This window comes from Doryrhamphus excisus, linkage group LG15 (assembly GCF_037039965.1).
Source record: "Doryrhamphus excisus strain RoL-2023G ecotype Guam linkage group LG15, RoL_Dexc_Guam_v1.1, whole genome shotgun sequence".
Classification (NCBI taxonomy): domain Eukaryota; kingdom Metazoa; phylum Chordata; class Actinopteri; order Syngnathiformes; family Syngnathidae; genus Doryrhamphus; species Doryrhamphus excisus.
Genome location: NC_136371.1, coordinates 11,844,244 through 11,856,547, shown reverse-complemented (window position 1 = coordinate 11,856,547; position 12,304 = coordinate 11,844,244). Strand labels below are relative to the sequence as shown.

The 12,304-nt window shown below is 45.5% G+C and overlaps 1 long non-coding RNA gene across 1 annotated transcript in view; it reads left to right on the top strand.

The window, feature by feature from the left end:
* The window catches only part of LOC131104872 (uncharacterized), a 47,563-nt gene extending 35,531 nt beyond the window's left edge, over window positions 1-12,032 (top strand). The window contains exons 2-3 of the long non-coding RNA XR_013629850.1: window positions 9,355-9,508; window positions 11,500-12,032. This is a non-coding gene — a long non-coding RNA (uncharacterized LOC131104872). The remainder of the gene's footprint in view (window positions 1-9,354; window positions 9,509-11,499) is intronic.
* The last annotated feature ends 272 nt before the right edge of the window (window positions 12,033-12,304 follow it).

Sequence of the window (12,304 nt, the reverse complement as noted above, 5' to 3'; positions counted from 1 at the left end):
GTCCGGTTTGCTCAGCACGAAAGACAGTGTTTTGTTTTTCCTACAATAGGCCGTCCCACAAAGTTGCTTTGACTGACAGTTGCAGGAAAGGACCCCCTAAAGCAGAAACCAAATCCCCTCAAACTATCACTTCCTTATTCCGTGACGGTCAGGCGCTTCAGGACTTGACAGGGATGCGAGACCGGTGGCGGTTCAGCTGCGGCTCAGCCCAATCCACTTGTCCCGCCTTTGCTGTGCATAAGACAGGGGCATCCCTCTCATTCACTCAGGCCTTTCACCAGCTGGTCCCCCCCCCTCCGCACGCTCCTGAATGGGGCCTGTCACTCGGCCGGGCCCATGGGACTTAGCTGGTCAAGAGAGGGAAAAAGGGGGAGCCGGGACAATGGAACACAAAGCGGCTCAGCCGGAGCTGGCAAGCAGGGATTAGGAAGCACATGTGTGAAGGATACTTGTGGATCTCACACCTAACTTCACCCATGGCCAACTTGGGCCAACACAAAGTCATTCAATGGCTGATTCTCTCTGGCAGGCCAACAGTCATTTTGCCCCTAGGGGTCACTAGCACAACGTGGAGAAGATTCAGGAGAGCTGCTGGTGGCCCTGACACACAGGGGGGGGGGGCACACCGACATGCAAAAGTCCTACTCAGGACATACATAGATATAGAGATGTAGATATAGAGGATGGATGGATGATGGGAAGATACTCTCGCTCATAACGTATCTGCATTTCTTCACATAGTGGAAGGCACACTCTCTCATTAGTTGGGGAGGGGAGGGGGGGCTTACATACATGTGACACGTTCTTTCTGCCAGCTCTCCATCACCCCACCCCCCCAACGCCAAGCTCCTTCTCTCTCCACACTGCCTAGAAGTGGAGACAGGCCTCTAGCAAATTTCACCCCAACCCAGCCCCCGCCCCCACGCCACCTCTTCATCCATCTCCTCACACACACACACACACACACACACACACATCATGCAAATGAGCTCTCTGGTCAAAGGCAAGAGAAGGCAGGAGCGTATGGCCAAACAGCAGGGCAACCACCCGGACCAGCCCACCTCGACACCACACACACACACACGCACACACACACACACACACACACACACACTATAGAAGAACATGAACACACTGCCTTTCCTACGAACACACCCGCCTCCATCCTTGTCACTCTGTCTTCCTGCAGCTGTATACAGTATTTGCACAGTATTTGTACAGTATTTATACAGTATTTTCACAGTATTTATGCAGTATTTGTACAGTATTTGCACAGTATTTGTACAGTATTTGCACAGTATTTATACACTATTTGTACATTCTGTGCCTCCCGTACATGTCTGTTTAAGGTTCAAAGTCACATACACATACATAATTCATCTGTCAGTTTGCTATAATTTAAAAAAGTATTACTTAAAAAATGATTTACTCATTTTAGTCATTTGTATTATTTTTATGACGCAATACGATACCTAGTAAAACTGCAACAATACATTTGTCAACTATACGTAGAAGCACTGAGACAGCGTAGACCTCTGCCAAAGCACTGTAGTCCCCCCCCCCTCCCCCATTGTGATTCACACCAAAATAATAATTTGTTGGATATTTGATATTTTGTAGAAGCAGTTAGAAACGTGTCCTGACCTTTTTTCCCAAATTGTTCTGAACATTTTAATAGACCTATGGCAATGTTAAAGAATTCCTCGGGCCACATGGTCATCCGGAACGCCACCAAAATTCAATCAGTTTTCCCATATCTCATTTGCCATAATTCATGAAAGTTTTATTCAAATCCGTTCAGAACTTTTTCTTTTGAACCCAAACAGATAAACGCTGGCTGTGCTTACGCTGTGCAGAGGTACGTAAATGCCATAAGAAGAAGAAGAATGAAAAGAATGGTATGCATATGGAAAATACCGTATTTGTTCACTTGGTGTTTTACAAGAATAATGTCCTGGAAAAAATGGATGTTTTCAATCAGTGGAGAAAATAAAGGGGGCACACGGCAGTTGGGAAAAACATCTCAAACTGACCAAGAATGAGATGTAAGAGAAGAATGTTCTTCTGGAGGCATTTTCTTTCTCAAACCAATGAGAAAAGAGTGTCTCACCTTTCGTGGTACAAAGGCCAGGTCTGGCCTCAGGCCGTGTCAGAAAAGCAGAGGGATTAATGTGTGTGTGTGTGAAAGCAACAGACAATTTACAGCAGCCACATAAATGAAGATCATGCCCAATGAAAAGCAAAGAATATGTGCTAACTATTGCTACAGAAACCATGATTGACATCTCTTCATCAGCCATCTTAATGAAAAAAAAGAACCGTGGGAGAGGAACAGGCTGGCCGACTATGTTTGAAAAGAGAAAGAGGTCTGATTAATAATTGCTAAGCTGCGAGGTGCTGGTCTTCCTCAGACTTCTCACTTCAGTGGGCCGGCGTATGGATCTCGCCTTGGGCCGTGTCGGTGGGGCTCATTAAGGAACCTCTGGGGAGCTGACAGAAATTGTTAGTGGGACGTGATGGCCGAATCAGACGCGGCCCCTCCTCCAGCACCGCTTTCTCCCCAGTGTCATTCCAGCATGTCCCTCATGTGGACAGGAAAACGGGAGAAAGACGATACGCTCAGCCACACTGTGATGAAACTTCTCAGGAAGAGCAGGAAGTGAGCCCGATTCCCGACGTGGTGGCTGTGAGTCAGCAAAGCCGGAGGTGAAGTTTGAACCGTCCTGGAAAGAAATATCATAACCTTTATTATCAGTTTTGCCCCCCAGTGCCGGGGCGGGTGCCGGATCACTTCACTGCTTATTGGGCCAGCCAAGTGGCAAGGACACACACACACTTGCACAACTTTTGCATAATCATATTAAATATGTGACATGAAAAATATAAATATGAATACAATAATATGAAATAATTGCATTTGAAAATATACTGAGGATATGTCTACCTTTTTTACAGTCCATAAAATATTGGGGGTGCACCAATACATGGAACCGTTCGATACAGTGGTCTCTGTTCAATACCACGATGAAGAGAATGATAAGGCAACCCAAGTCGAACGTGCCACATGACATCCGTCACCTGCCATCCACCCCCCCCCCCCCGCCATTTGCTGTTGCTCCTTCGGCGGCAAAGATGGAATCCCTGCAGGCGGTTCCTTTAGTGGCGTTTCAAGCGGGATGCAAACTTGCGTTTGTCGTCTTTATTGTCCAAATCCGCATGGCATAAGTCATCATCTTACCACTTACCAGAAGTGGTAAGATGCAAACATGTTCAGGAAAAGTTTGAAAACCAGATCCATGCAAAGTCACCCAGCATCTAAAATATCTTTATCTACACTTACTTGTTATTGTTGGAATTATTTTAGAATCACTCAGAAAAACCTTTTTAATGTGCCGCCTTGACTTTGGCTCTATTGTCATTTTGATAACTATTTCATAATTGCAACGTTTAATATGACTATTGCATACTATTGAATCGGTGGACAGGACTATTGATGAATTATGTGTAATTATTTTATTGCCGTGTGTGCAATTATGTAATATTTCATTGATTATCTTTACAATGTACTCTATTTGCGGGAAGTGCAGCATAAAATGAGACATGCGTGTTTAAATACTGTACTTTTGAGTTGAAATACATGTTGGTAATTTCAATAAAATACATGTTAAAAATGCAGACAAAATCGACCGGTGGTTTCTTGTACTGTTGTACGCTAAATAAAGGTATGCTAGATAAATACAGCAGTATGTGCTAATCACACACACACACACACTTGTATATTTTCCTTCAGCTTTAAGCGTAATGCTACATTTTTCCTGACAGATATTAAAATATTTAATATTTACCGTCCATGCATATGAATAACTATGATAACTTCAATCAGGAAAAAAAACAACTTTTTCTTACAAATTGACATAAACAATATTATTAAGGACATATTAAGGCAAATGGACAGGATTTAAATTGGGGGTGTTTTGGGTTTTTCGCATGTTCTAAAAAATATGAAAACAAGAAAACAGTGAAAATGGAACACAATAAATACTAAATGTGGTTTTCTTTAAACAAACATGAAAAAAAATCTTTGCGTATTTACATGGGCTCGTTTAAAAAAATGTCAAAGTGCCCCCCCCCCCCTCCCCCTTTCTTTGATTTGTCAGCATGTGGTCCTTAGTTAAAACGGTTTGGACTCCCTCCGCTTTCCATCAACTAAAACAGAGACTTGATGCAGTAAAGTGGAATGACCTGAAATACGATGAATACACGTTATTTTGATGCCCCCGCCCATGTGAGCTCCAATAAAATCTTAGGGATTTAATGAGCCGCCTGTCGTTCCGTCTCGGATTTTAGATTTTTTTCAACTCTTGGCTGTTTGCAGAAGAGCGTAGAATACATTAGCCTCGTTTGACAACAAAGTTAGCCAAGTTAAAGTGTAAAAATTCAGAGAGTGAACCTGTTCGCCAATCAGTCTGCCATCTTTCACAATCAGCTGCACTGTGATGCGGAATGGGCGCCCGTGTGTGGGAGTATGTGGGAAAAAAAGAACGTTGGAATGATCCAAGCGCTCGCTCCGGCACCCGGTTGACCCATGAGCTCAGGTGAAGAAGCCTTCTCCTCTTGGAAGCGAACCAAACAAGTCTGTGCAAAGAAGAGTGTTTGGTGTGAAAACGAGTCCGGTGTCAACAGGTGAAAGTGGGTGATTACATGACAGGAATCCTTGCAACCCAACTGCTTCTTCTCGTAGACCTCTGTAAACTTCAAAAGCACCCCCACAGCTGCCGCCTCCTCCCTCGTCCATCTCCCCCATCTCACTTTAATCCACTGTGGCAGAGCTCTTCAGTTCAAAGCACTCAGGAACACCCCTCCCTGCCTCCACCCTCCCACTCCCACACCACTACACTCCGACAAACTGCAGCCCAAACTTTCTCTTCAGCCTCCCTCTGCCGAGGGGCAATTACATCTCCCGCCATTAATTAATCCTACAAAGAGCGTTCGTTTCCTGGACCTCTCCATTGACAAGAGATGGAGGCTGCTTTGTGGCGCTTGGGTGATGCATGGGGGGGGGGGGGGGGCAAGAGAAGAAAGAGCTCCTAGTAGGAGGTTGATGGACCTCCTCCCAAACACACACACACACACGTATGCACGGTGCTTTTTAGTGCTGCTCCACCGAGGGCCCTTGGCTCCTCTTTACCTGCACAAAAAGCCACCGTGAGCCTGTGGTTTCCACCTCTCGGATGGGGTGCGAATGAAAGGAACGTTGGGCCAGAAAGAAACCAAGAGGATGGAGGGGAGCATCACGGCATCATGGGTCTGCATCTCTGTGAAATGTTTTTGCACCAGCTTCCCAAATTGAAAAAAGCCTTTGTTTTGTTTTTGACAAGAAAAGACTTGTGCCACGTTTCTCTGTGAATGCACGTGCACGCCAAAGCAGAGGACCAAGATTGTGAATACGGTTTCCTGACCCCGAACTTCCAGTCGTGGTTTATGATGGAGCGGATGTTCACACCCAAGCCTGCAGCCTGAAGTGGCTGGCCTGTTTTTCTCTTTCATCAAGCCTCATGTCAGAAATAGTTATCAGGACGGACGGAACCTCTGATGTTCTGTTGTGTGTCCGCTCCCTTCTGCTTGTTTTTTTTTTTTTTGAACGATTTGTTTTGTTCCTCCTGAGGTATCCCAGAGAGGCAGACCATAACAGGTTCAGAGTTATCTGAGCATGAGTGGTCCTTCAGGAATGGACCAAGAAGTCATGAGGGCTGGCTTTGACTTGCTGTTTGGAAGACCTGATTGGCCGACTCCGATTCTACACCCAGCTGCAAATAATCACAGCGACACCTCTGCAATGTCTGCCAAGCGGCTTTTTTAATCGTTTCAAAATGCTTGGTTGGACTAGTGCGCTCGACAGCCTTCTACGGAGCCTTCTGTTTCTGCAGAGATTTAAGGGATTGTGCAACAGTAATGACATTTGTGTCCTTGAAGATCCGGCCTATGCTAACGTCGACATGCCCCTACAAGCCGACCTCGGATAAATGTAGAAGATGAATAAATGGATATGTTAAGAGTATGTTAGCTCACTTTCTCTTACCGCAGTACAGACTGGATCAGTGATTCCTGATTGGGTTTCTGATGTGGGCTGGGTAGGTTTGATTGGACTGCTGAGTCAGGCTTGGAAATAGCCGTAAATGCTTACTGTATGTGATATTTAGTATCTGGGCTTCAGTGGGGACGGAACCGGACAGAATTTTTGGAGGCAAAAAAAAGACTCAGTGAGACAATCAATATTGACAGTATCTAATAACATGATGCAAATATCCAACCTTTTCACTAAAATACATCTACTCACCAGAGATGTCAGTACAATTTCATGGAACAAATATTCAAATTGAAGTTGTATATGTTGACTAGTGTTTCTGGTCGTGGTTAGGCCACTGCTATGTGCTGCTTCTTCCTGCTCCTTTTCAAACATATTAGACCATGTATTTGTGTAATCCCCCACATGTAACATCTGAAACATGTCCAAAGGAATCCATGTCCAGTGCAAAACTGTATTAACCTGTGAATTAAAAGTGACAAATAATTCATGGGGGTCGAGCAAATGGCACCTGCTCCTTTTTTTTTTTTACCGTACCTTGTATCTTCAAACATGCAAAAGATGGTAACTCTCTGGCCGCTGCATCCAAGAGGTTACTTTCTTTCAGTCAAAGACTGCTACTTTGTACCACCATTTGGAAACAATCCTTAACCATTGCAATTATTCACATCATGTTATTGGATTGTTGGAAAATGTCTGATAATAACTTGGTCTTTTGTTGTGTCCTGTGAGGGACAAACGTGGCAAAGGACAGACTCACATGCCTAGACACCCAAGGATGTTTGAGTCAGGTGATAAGGATGCGGAGGACGTGTTTAGGAGACAATAAGACTCTCTAATCCCAAGCAGATAATCATAGCAAATTAGAGTTACATTTTGCACTGATATTAGTCAAATCAAATGGAATAATGGACACAAAACATTGTATAAGTGCAATAACAATACAATAATAATTCCTATAACAACACAGAGTTTCGGTACCATTCCCTAATTGTCCTGGCAGTCATACTGGTTCTAACAAAGCAGGAAACTGGGGGGTGGCATAGGAGTGGTTCTGAAAAGTTGACCCACTTTTCTAAAGTTGTAATGCAATTCAGTTCATTTTTATGTGCATTAAATTATGATTGTCACTGAATTTGTTCTCGTTCTACGAAGTCCTTGTGTTAAAAATGTCACGCTGATAGCGACCCACAATGCTAATCTAGTCACTGTGGGAACAAGCAGTTCAGCACCCTCGCCGATGTCACCCCAGAGTGTTCACCATGGTGGGCAACTGTTGTCTGAGGGGCCCACAGGTGCTCCACAATGTCCTGGAAGCTCCATATGATCAGGCACCTGCCACTCATCTCACTCCGTGCTCACCACACCTCACCGCTATCAAAGAGCTTCATCTGCGCTGACACACAGGCAGCAACAGCCAGGACATCTGTGGAGCTTTGGCTGCTTGTGTGTGTGTGTGTGTGTGTGTGTGTGTGCGCGTGTAGACTGTGACACCAGCCAATACTCGTACCCGACCTGTGTATCGCCAGCAAGCCAGAGGGAGCCCCGCCGTGTGTTACAAGTGGCGGCCATGTCGGAAGCAGAGGCCTGTGGCTGCATCCTGGACGTCTGACGGCGAATCTGCCGGCCAGGACTCATGCGCGCTCACACACACACACTCAGACACTCGGTCATGGTCTACATTACACACATAAACGCTTAAACACGCGCACTGGCTCCCTCGACTGCATGAATATTCATTTGCAACTGTGATGAGCTGTGACATGTTTCCTGGCAGCGGCCTCCGACCACATGGCAATCCTGCAAGAGAAAGGCCGTGTCCGAGCGTGTTACCCAGACCTGTCTCATTCAATTGCATCCAACCACAACTCTCGGATTTCTCAATCTTAGATCGATTCCAGACCTTCCCTTAAGCAACTCCTCTTTGATTTTGAATGAACACCTTTGAGGCTGCAGGGCAAGTCCATATCCAAGTACACGAGCACGTTCGCATATGGCGACTGGGCAGAGGTGCACCTTGCTCTTGATCTCCACTGCATTTTCCAGTTATGAACCTTGTTGATGCTCTGGTCTTTTGTATCCGTTGGTGCAGGAAAAGCTGGCACGGCGATAACGCCTTTGCACTGGCTGCCCGTCGCGCACAAATCTTAGCATTGTTCACTTCCCCCTCGCCCCCTTTGCTACTCCCACCCGGGCCAGCTGGCACGGAGATGGCAGCACCATTGACGAGGTTCACAATACCCCCTCCAGTCCACGCCACAATAGCAGGACATGGACGCAGGCACTTTGGAGGCACACAACGGCCTGTGGAGGGAAGACGCAGGGCCCACAGGCAGGTGTTTCTGCCAACATCTACATGGTGGCTTTGCAGCTTTCAGCACAGACAAGAGGCTGGCAAAGAGGTTTCTTCTTTTAGCCTCCTTGTTTTAGAAGATGCACATTGGTTTTCTCGGCATGCTCTCTTGGCTGCATTAGCTGTTTGACATTTGTCACAGCTTATCAATAAGAAACAAGTGGCAGACTCGCTACTGTCTCCGCGGAGGGGTGAGGAGGATTGTAGTGACAGCTGCATGCTCACATGCCGTTTCTGAATTGTTCCTGATATGATTTTGTTGCGGCATTTATCTGGATGCACTTACCGAAATGTATACAGACGGTCCGTCACCTCCATGAATCTTCGATGTCTGTGGGACACTGTGGACGTTAAATTATTGAATTGTTGGGGCAATCCCTGATCCAAAGAATCCAAAAGACATTTGGTGGTTAAACAAGGGGTTGTCAGTGGCAACAAGATGGTGACAATCAGGAGACCGAACTGTCACCTCTATCTGGAACACTCCCATGCACCCATGCCTTGAGACCCTTCAGTCGTCCCTCTTTCATTGTGTCTGCTCAGCACTCTGAAGCGAATGAATGCCCTTTGAAATGCGTAACATGCCCGGCCTGACACTGTGCACGCCGCTGACTAATGGCGGAGTCCAAATGTTTAATTGCACGTGGCAGGCCAAGCAGCGGGAGGCCACACTGCGGCTCTCTCAGGCAGAAGGGCCAACAACAGTCGCCCTCCTTCCAGCAAGCATACTGGGAGCACAGACGGCAGGCCGTGGGGATGTGAGTGGAGAGGTTTGGCGGGTGCTTGTTGTTTCTATGATGGTAAAATCAAAGTAAATGTCTTCTGTGGTTGCGTGCCAAGCAGTAGCATAGCTCACTGATCATATTTGTCCTGTCCTGCTCAGCGTTGACCCTGTGGTGGTCTCCCTTCTTCCCAGCAGGACTGCGGTTTGTCCTGGTGCTGCTAATGGATCCAGACCGGTCCTTGGGAACAAGACGGGGGAAGTGGAGCAGGCTGAGACCCTGTGTCTCAGACACCCGCGGGGCGGGAGGAAGCGTAGATCAGCACGGGAAGTGGGAGCACCTGTGCAGGTCAGTGGCGGGCTGTCAAGCTTCACTAATTTTAAAATTGACCCTTGACACCCATTCCCACGGTGCACCGTGGAGGAGAAAGTTCTGGTTTCCAGTTGGACTCCTGCTTCTAATTATCTGCTAAACAAAGTTGTTATCGGATGAGGGCTACTTAGAACACCAAATGACTGATTCTGTCCTTTGCTGGGTGTTGCTACAAATGGGCCCATTACCACACAACAGGGATGTGGGGAACCATTCAATAAATTGGAGCTAAAGCTGATAATGGCCATTGCTGTAGTGGTCGACCCACTGTGAGGGATTATCTTGGCCACTGATACAGCACTGACACACACACACATACGCACACACACACACACACACATACACACACAGCTACTTGTACACCGAGGCTAATTCATTAATTATACATAAGACTAATGTGCCACTTGCCTACTGACCTGTTTAATAAAAGTCAGTGTTCTTGAAGAAGACACTTTTAATGTGACATGACGCCTGGACGCACCCCGGTGTGTAGAACAAACACTAAAACCGGATTTTTCTATGATATGATGAATTCAAATCATGAATTAAAATGTATGTTGAGGCTGCCCCAGCAGCTACAATCTACCATAGTAGTATATTAGTATATTAGTATATTAGTATATTAGTGTCCTAATGAACTCCTTCAATAAAGTCATCATGATCGTGATGCAACTCTCCACTAAGGCATTTCACTTTAATTTTAATTTTAAGCCATAAAAACAAAGTGCATTTGATTTGGAGCTTTGCAGGGATAATTTAAATAGAAAAGATCATTCATGACAGGGAGGAGGTAGTGAGAGAGCATGGCGGAGTGTAGCGTGCAGAAGGTTGTAGGGACATTTTTGTGCATGCACACACACACACACACACACTCTGTAAATAGTTCATGGTGTTATATTATGAAATAAATTGTTATAACAATTGTTGGTATACATATAATAATAAAAGGTTGCATTTAAATCTTCATTTTGTGTTCAGTTGAGTTGTCATGACTATTATTTGCATTTGTTTGATGAAACATGTAAGTGTGACAAACAAAAAAATAAGAAATCAGGAATTTAATTAAAATACTTTTGAGAAATGCAGCTGGAATAGGTGCAGATTCTGGAAGATCTAGAAAGCTTTCTGTGCAGGTTATCGTGTGTAGCTGCTCTACAGGAGTCCACAACTCAATAAAAGGGCCGGAAAGTAGTTCCGCTTTAAGGTTGATGTTCATGACTCCACCATAAGAAAGAAACTGGGCTAAAATGGCCTGCATGGCCATGCCAGAGTTCCAACACCGCTGCTGAACAAAAAGAACAATAAGGCTTGCCTCAGTTTTGCCAGAAAACACATTGATGATTCCAAGACCTTTGGGAAGATACTGTGTGGTCTGACAAGACAAAAGTTGAACTTTTTGGACCGCATTTCAGAAAAGGAACATTGTGCAGTTAGCAACAGTAAAATATGGTGGTGGTAGTGTGATGGTCTGGGGCTGTTTTGATGGTTCAGAACCTGAAAGCAGGGCAATGATCCAAAACACACCAGCAAATCCACCTCTGAATGACTAAAGAAAAAACAAATGAAGACTTTGGAGGGGCCTAGTCAAAGTCCTGACCTGAGTCCTTTTGAGATGCTGTAGCATGGCCTTCAAAGGGCGCTTCATGCTGGAAAAGCCTCCAAAGCAGCTGAATGACAACAATTCTGCAATGACGACTCACTGCAAATTATCACAGACCTGTTATCATTGAGTAATATTTACATTTCTTTGATGATCTGAAACATTTAAGTGAGACAAACATGAAAAAAAAGGAATCAGGAAGATGGCGAACACTTTCACAGCACAATTAGGGTTTTTCATCCTTTCCCTGAGCTCTATGAAGACGATCACAGCTTGCCAGAAAGGTTGTGTTGCGGGGCTGAATGGTTTAAGGCTCAACTGATGTTCTCTGTTGACATTTTACGCATTTAACTTTTTCACCCATCAGTGAAAGACGCAAGCAGACCCTCACATGGCCGCCTTCATTTCTCACCAGCGTATCCCTTGAATCCTGGCATTCTGCTCCTCCATTGTTCCTCGACTGCTGTCATTAGCATCATAAAGGCTGTGAGGATATGCATGGTTTCATTTACAAAATCATCTTTGGGTGTATGGGTGATGAAATCCAGGGAGGGGTAGGAAGCGTCGGGGTGCTTTGCTTGCTGCCCCAGGAGCAACAATTAAATGAAACCAGCAGTCTCTAACCGAGGCGTACTCACTCAAGCAGGAACCCCCCCGAACAAAGAGCTGCTTGTGTGTTTTCATCAACCCACCGTTGTATGGGGGCCTTGACCCCAACCTGTAACAGAAGCGCGTGTTTGTTTGAGAAAGACACTCATGACCTTGCGTTGGACCACAAAGGTTCTGTCAGTCACAGCACCGTGTAAAATCTTGGTTTGGGACCGGTTTCAGCATCAGTCAGTTGGTCCGTGAGTGGAAGTCGTGTGAGTTTTTAAGCTGTTGTCCACTTCCAGTTCAGCCAGCGCAGCTCTTGACCACCAAGGATGGTCCCACATGCGGCGGCCCTCAGTGCATGCGGGGAAACCTAGTTGAACCATGCTTTGGGGGGGTCGTCAACGGTATTAATATATAGTCAATAGTAGTCAACAGTATTAATAGTCAACGGTGGGTCCCATAGTCAATAGTATTGATAGTCCTAGTGGGTCCCATAGTCAATAGTATTGATAGTCCTAGTGGGTCCCATTTTCAGTGGGTTGTGGGTCTTAATTTTGCAGTTGTTTGTTAAAACCTAC